This window comes from Rhinolophus ferrumequinum, chromosome 7, assembly GCF_004115265.2.
Source record: "Rhinolophus ferrumequinum isolate MPI-CBG mRhiFer1 chromosome 7, mRhiFer1_v1.p, whole genome shotgun sequence".
NCBI classification, from domain to species: domain Eukaryota; kingdom Metazoa; phylum Chordata; class Mammalia; order Chiroptera; family Rhinolophidae; genus Rhinolophus; species Rhinolophus ferrumequinum.
This window is the reverse complement of record NC_046290.1, coordinates 78,835,025-78,842,456: the sequence shown is the minus strand read 5'-3', so window position 1 is coordinate 78,842,456 and position 7,432 is coordinate 78,835,025. Positions and strand designations below refer to the sequence as shown.

The 7,432-nt window shown below is 34.1% G+C and overlaps 1 protein-coding gene across 2 annotated transcripts in view; it reads right to left on the bottom strand.

The window, feature by feature from the left end:
* Window positions 1-7,432, bottom strand: part of COMMD10 (COMM domain containing 10) — a 153,565-nt gene that overhangs the window by 70,383 nt on the left and 75,750 nt on the right. The window lies entirely within an intron of this gene.

The following is a 7,432-nucleotide window of genomic DNA, read 5'->3' as shown; positions in this document are numbered from 1 at the left end:
GCGAATTCTACAAAACGAATATACTGTCTGCTATCTGCTCTTTTATTCATTAATTTATCTTATATTTTAACTGTACTTTTAGCTATCAACTAATTCTTAATTATAAAGGTTTTGTAACATTTCATTTACTGGAGCTTTAGGAATTGATAGCTAATATATTTCAGTAGAAAAGAGAAAAAAGAATTTCTGGGTTCTCTTTTGAATATATATATATTCCTAAACTGTTGTTAAAGGGTTTTGTTTTGTTTTTTAAGAAACTTGAGTCATTCATCTACATTTTAATTTTTCATTTAGGGGAATACACCGAATAGTACTCAAGAAATGTGTGAATTAATTGAAAATGTCACAAGAAACAAAATACTCAACTTCCTAATAAAAAAGTTTGAAATTACTACATATTTCTAGTTTTTTAAAAAAACAAAGAGCAGAGGATAATAAGAAAAAAATATATGTATATATATGCTACGTACCTATTATGCAGTATTAACTATATGCTACTTTAGTTTCACCTCCACTTAAAACTTATTACATTGCCAACCAAGGAAAAGAAGTTCTCATAAGGTCAGTGACAAAACTGGCCTACTGAGCTGGGAGAGCTAAAGCTGTTCATTTATTCAGTCATTTCTTCAACAAATATTTCCCTGAGCTCCTGAAAAGTATCAGGCCCTACTCTCTAGAAAGTAATATTAACAGACCTGGGAATAAAGACATTAAATAAACTATCACAAATGTGTTAAGTGCTATGAAGAGGAAGCACACGCGTAAAGCAGGAAGACTGAGCCATGTCAGGTCAGGTGAGAGAGAATCTCTCTCAAGAGACGACGCTGATAACCGAACAGTGAGTTTGAGGAGTTGAGGAAGTCGAGGGGCGTGTTTTCCAAGTCGGAGCAACAGAATGTGTAAAAACCAAAGGAGGCAAAAAAAAAAAAAAAAAATGAAGTATATTTGATGAAATGACGGAAGTGTGTATGAGCATAAAAGAGGAGTAGAGTAGAATGGTATGAATGTAAGGCTGGGGATCTGAGACTGTGTCACAAGGTAATGAGAAAGCTGTTAAACATTATTGAGCAGGGAAGTGAAACAAATTTACAAAAGCAGTTTTGAATAGAGGAGCAGAAACTGAGTTAGAGTGGGCTAAAGACCATGACACCAACTTTAAAAAGTCTGGGAGAAGATGAGAGAGAGTGTTGTACCTCAAATTGCAGATGGATTCATTTGTTACTTTCATTTGATGCTTGAATTTTTTTGAGCATGATGTTAAGAGGCCCAGAGAGAGAATGATAATGAAGATGGAAGAGAAAGAAGTGACTCAGGTAAACGGTTGGAAATGGAACCCACAGCTCAGCAAATTACAGGTAACTAATCAACCCAGTGTGTTATTTTCTCCTGTAATGATTAAAGGCAGAGTGAAGTCACATAGATTCGTCCAGAGTCAGAGTTCTTGCTGGTGGGTGCAGTGCAGGATAATGGGGAAAGAACTTCAGGACACTGAAAAGATCCATCAAGTGATGGATCCGAGTCCAAGATGGATAAAGAAGAAAATGAAAATAGGAAGGGTCAATTAAAGAGATCTCAGTAAAAGCAAATAGAAGGAAGTAATCAGAGGCAGGAAGTCTGTATGTGTTATTTCAAAGTTGGAAAATTACTAATAATGGCTCAAAATGTGGCTTTGGGTGGTTGGAGATCAATGCTAGAACTAAGGAGATCAAGGAGCTTTTCCACCATGAGTGCCCTTTTTGTATAGGACCCTGGTTCTTTTATGATGCGTATCAGCTGAGAACTCCCATCAACAAGAGGGCCTGGAAATCCTTCCTTCCCCGTTCCCACCTATTCCCACAGACTTGGAAAAGGCCAAGAAGAAAGCAGAGTGGAACCAGAGAGCAAACAAACCAAGCCAAACAAACAAACAAACTCACAGACAACAGTATGGTGGTTACCAGAGGGGAAGGTGGTGGGGGCAGAATGAAGAGGGTAAACGGGATCAAGTACATGGTGACAGAAGGAGACTAGACTTTGTGTGGTGAGAACACAATGCAATATACAGGAGATACATTATAGAATAGCATACCTGAACTTATATAATGTTATTAATCAATGTTACCCCGATAAATTCAATTTGAAAAAAAGACAGAAAAGGAAGTCAAGGAATAGAGTGTTAGAGCTTGCTTTTGGTTTTTCAAACTTTTTAAAGACACACGCTCTTTTGTTCAATCAATCTCTTCCATGGATATACAAAAGGTAAAAGAGAGAAGTGTAATTGCTCTGCTAGAAGTAGGACCAGGGGCCTGTTAAAATCCCTTTGCTCACCTTCCTCCTCCTTCCCCTATCCTTATATTTGGCAGCCACCAAAGACCTCAGAGCCCAAATTGACCTTTTGTTCAAGGCAAACAAAAAAGTCAAAATTCCACACCTTTTTAAAGCACACATTGGTGTTGGGATCATTGTGGATCACTTAGGTGGAGACAATACACAGCTCCATGGGCACAAAGCTCCAGCAAATTAGGAAGAAACTTTTCTCATCCCCTTTCTAGACTTAGCGGTAGGATTTACTTGTCTTGGGAGAAAAATGTGCATGGGCCAAAAGTTTCATTAGACATTTTGTGTATGTAATTACATTCAATTCTCTCAAAACTCTTGTCAAGAAGTCACATTCTTTCCATTTTTGCAAACCTAGACTGTGAAGCCCAGAGAGGTCAAGTAAGTTGCCCACATTTACAAAACTAGTAAGTGAAAGGGTCAGGTTCAAAGCATCTTATCCCAAAGCCCCAAAGTCCATTATATCACACTGGCCCCAACTTCATAAATGTTACGCCGTCCCTCTAGTAGCATTTAAAAATTCCCCATAAAATGTTTTCTCATACATAACATTAAAAACAGCTGAACCCTTGAGAATTGTAACTGTTTTACAGTAATAGTACATAACAGTCACTCTAACAGATCTTTGCTCAATCTGTTTTCTTTTGGTAAATGGTTCTCTCCACTGCTGCTAGAGCAGAGGCTGATGTTGTTTCTGTAGTGTTCATTGTGTCCTAATTCTACAACTACACAACTGATGAGGTTCTATCCTAGGAGTTAGTGTAAACCAGCATTATTAACCCAGAAAGGTTGGCTGGAGATTAAACTACAACCACTAACATGTACCTATATAAAAGTAACAAAGGTAATGGAAACAAATATTTGAGAAAAGAATCACTGAATAACAGGATCATGAGAAAAAAGAACCCAAGTCAATTCAAATTATTTTAGAGAAAAGTTTATTTTAATCGAGAGCTTCAGGAAAAAAAGAAAAGCTCTGATACATAATTAAGAAAAATAAAGAAAATATGGGTACATAATTAGGGAGTGAATGCAAAAGAGCTGACAAGTTAGATGTTAAAAAAGAGAACTATGGGCCAGAGAGAAATGTCTGTCATTTTTCTATACTTGACTACAATAATAAGTATATCTACTACACTTCCGGAAATAAAACCAAGTAAAATGAAGTCTTGGGATATCTCATCTGTCATCCCTAAAACCTCTTTTAATAGTCATTGATAGAATTTGTCTCAAAAGCATCATGAACTCAATCATTTAGTATCTGGAATTTAGGAACACAGGAGACTGAACAAAATAATTAAAATCCACACACTCTAAAAGGAATTTACATTTGGCTTAACGTAACACCAGTATCCTTTGTAATGCATGGAAACAGAATCTCAAAAACGTTCAACCCTGTTTCTGATCAGCACTAACATTCTTTACCTATAGCTCTGCTTCTGGATAATACTAGAGTGCAAGGATGGTAGAGAAATCTCCACAGGCACCACAAAATGAACTGCTTTGTAAGATTACCAGCTTTCCAGAAAACCCAAAGCTGAATGTAAAATTCATATTTACTCATTCAACAATGCTTACTATGTGTCTGGCACTGTGCTAGTAAGTATGATCAATATACTGGTGAACAAAACAGAAATGGTCCATTTCTTTCAAATGTAAAGAAACACTGTTCTCTCAGAACAGAGCTGTCTTTTGAAAGAAAGTCACAAGTGTAAGTGGAATACTACTCGGAAAGTCTTTACCCTTATTAATTTCAAGGAGGCCTATAATTCACTTTCATATGGATATGGATTATTTAAGTCTTTGCTATAGTCCCTTGGAGAACTGGGAAATAACCACATTAAAAATAAAAACAAGATTGACTTTCATTTTAATGAGTTCACATTGTATGGCGTCATTGAAATTGTAGGGCATAAGCTAGCTAGATCCAGATTTTTAAAACTACTTCGGCATTTAAATTTTATTTTCAAGGAGCTGGTTAAGATCTTTAGGTTTTAGATCCTCTAGAGACTATTTTTTCCTTTCAATTCTGGCACTGTCCCTTTAGTATCCCCTGTGAATACTAACATTTCATATTTCAGCTCTACTGTTAAATATTCTGTATCCGTGGTAATAATTTTCTATATTCTCTGATGAGCCAACGGCCTCTCTCACCAACCATGTCTTCATGATCATGTATTAATTTATTATTTTCACTTACCTTCTGGACAATCTGCCTTTTTCCACTTTTCTAGAATTTTAATCCCTTTTTACTTGGCTTCCGAACTTTTAATCTTTGTGGGTGTCACTATTACTTTAAATACACCAAAACAGATTGCTTTTCTTTTAATCCTTGATAGCCTTGGTGTTTTCCCTAAAATAATGTTTTATTTCCCTAAATTTTATTAACTTCTGAGGGCTCTAAATTTTTTTTATAGCAATAATTAAAGTTTCTGCTCTGTGTAATCTTACTTTAATGTAGTAACAATTTTAATCACCTCAACTGGCTGCTTCTTTGACCAAACTCTTTCAAAACACAGCTGAGCTCCCTCTGAATACTAACACACACAACATACACAACTCTTCTGTTTCCATAAACAATATTAATAAACCAGAAACCTAATTTTTCCCATTTCGCCCACACCTCTCTCCCCATCACATCCCCAAATTTATAAGTAGGCTAGTCTACTTTTAGTTCCTAGAATACATATTTTCTATCTTGCTTCAGGGCCTATGTATATTTAATTGTCTCTACCAAAATAATGCTACTCCATCCTCCTCTTAACAGACCTAGTTCTTTCTTTTTTCGAGGTTTCAACTACAATGTCATCTCTTCAGAAACCACTATACTTAACATAGATCTCTGATCCTCTCACTCTTCTGTCCGTTGTCTGTGCTCTTCAAATGACATACTTCAACTTGCAACTATATTAATTTGTCTGTTGACCTGTTTTTTTTCTATATATGGCCCCCAGGAGAATGTAAGCTCCATGAGGGCAGGAGCTATGTCTGTCTTACTCTTTACCTCCAGCTCTAAATATGCGAGGCACATATTAGATGTGGAGTAAATATTTATTGAATAAATACTCTGAAAAGTTTAGATGAAGAAATGCTGAAATGGCCATTTTTTTTTTAACATTCTACCACTATGGTAAACAAAAGCATGGATGCTAGAACTTAAAGATCACTTTCTTAAATTAAAACATCTTCCTTCTCATTCTCATCTTGATGACTTCAAATAGGTCTGCCAAGATCTGTAACAGTGGTTCTCAAAGTCCGGTGCCTGGACCTGCACCATCAGGATCACAGTACTTTTTCAAAATGATGGTTCTCTAAAAATGTTTGCTGAATTCAACCAAACAGACTTCGTGTTATTTCCTTCTTTCTTTATGTGGATTTTCACTATTAACTACGCTTTATGCTTTTTAAAATATGTGACTCAGAAGTAATACATATTGTACAAAGGTTTAAATTACTCTGAGTTCTCCTAATTTCTTTCACATTAGTTACAAATTACTAGTTCAGTTTTAATTTACTTTGTATTGCTATTTCATACAATTTCAGAAGATGAGAGATATAAAGCATAATCCAGATTTATAATGAGGACATTGACAAACATCCCTAGGCATAAATCAGTTTTTATAAGTCACATATTGAATATTCACATATACCCACATACTAGTTAATATGTTTCCAAAACTCCTCATTTATCCAAAATTACACATGAGAAATAAAATTAACTTATGATTAAAATGGATGTGTGGCAAAAATAAGAAAGAGTTCTTAACAAACACTTGTGCATTTTCTCCTCAAAATGGCAACAAAAAATTTTTATTTAATGTGACAGGATAAAATATATGTGACAGGATAAAATATAGTCAATAGCTGATGGGATACTATAATATATATAATTCCCCTAAACGGCCCCAAGTCAATAGAATTGATGCTATGAAAACAGTTTTTAAAAATTCATTTTTTTAGTCATGGAAAAAAAGTCTCTTTTTATTTTAGTTTTCCTGCATTTATTTTCCAAACAAACTTTAAAATTAGAAGCCACAAAAAGATAACAGTTAATGATTTCTAAAATATTTATGAATTGCTAATAGAAAATGTCACAATAAGTTATACTCTCATTTAGGCAAGTATTATTTAAAAAGTGAGTACCACCAGTCTTGTATGAAAAAGTAAATCCATTATTCTAATAATACAGAAAAAAATGGAACTGAAAAAAAAAAAAGCCCGTTTCTTTACTTTACTCTATTTCAGTGGCCTAGGGCCTAAACAAAAGACAAACGAATAACTTAATTGGAGAAGGAATCTGGTGAATATTTTGAAAAATGCATTCTAAGCAATGGAACAGTGACAATTATAAATTCAGGTATATTATTGCTATTAGATTTAAACAGTATCTACAGTGGTTTTTATAAACCTGAATACATGTAGACTTCTACTCAAAACTGATGATGCATATAACTGAAAAATGTACAGAGATAACCTAACAGTCTAAGTGTACACAATAGATACAACTGATTATTAATCCTAAATTAAAAGGCAAAAATTTCATTATTGACTGTCTAAAGATATGGAAAACTCTCAAATGAAAACCTAAAATCCTATTTTAAGTTAAATGTTAATACTTTTACAGTAACCCTTCATTAGTACTCAGTAGTAATCCTTTTAATATCAACAACAGGAAAAGTTTCCTTTTTATTCTTTAAATTGGAATCTATTTAATTCTACTTCAAAGTTGAGTCACTACTGTACAACCTGTATATAAATATGCATCAAATTCAACTACATTATAACTCTACACTGCTTTAACCAAAACCCATCTTTCAGATGTTACCCATTAGTTTTTTTAGTTTTTATTCAGAGCCAGTGTCATTTCTTTATTGTATGAGTCTATATCCTATTTATCTTATGAAATTTATTGAATGTACCTGTGTGTCAAGCACTGAGCTTTATTTAATGTTCTCAGTAACCCTTATCTAAAATGTAGGTACTATTAATATTCTATTTTACATATGAAAAAATCGAGTGTTTAAAATAGATCACTTTCTCTGTCTGACATTTCACTTAACTAATACCCTCTAAGTCCATCCATGTTGTCACAAATGATAAAATTTCATTCTTTTTT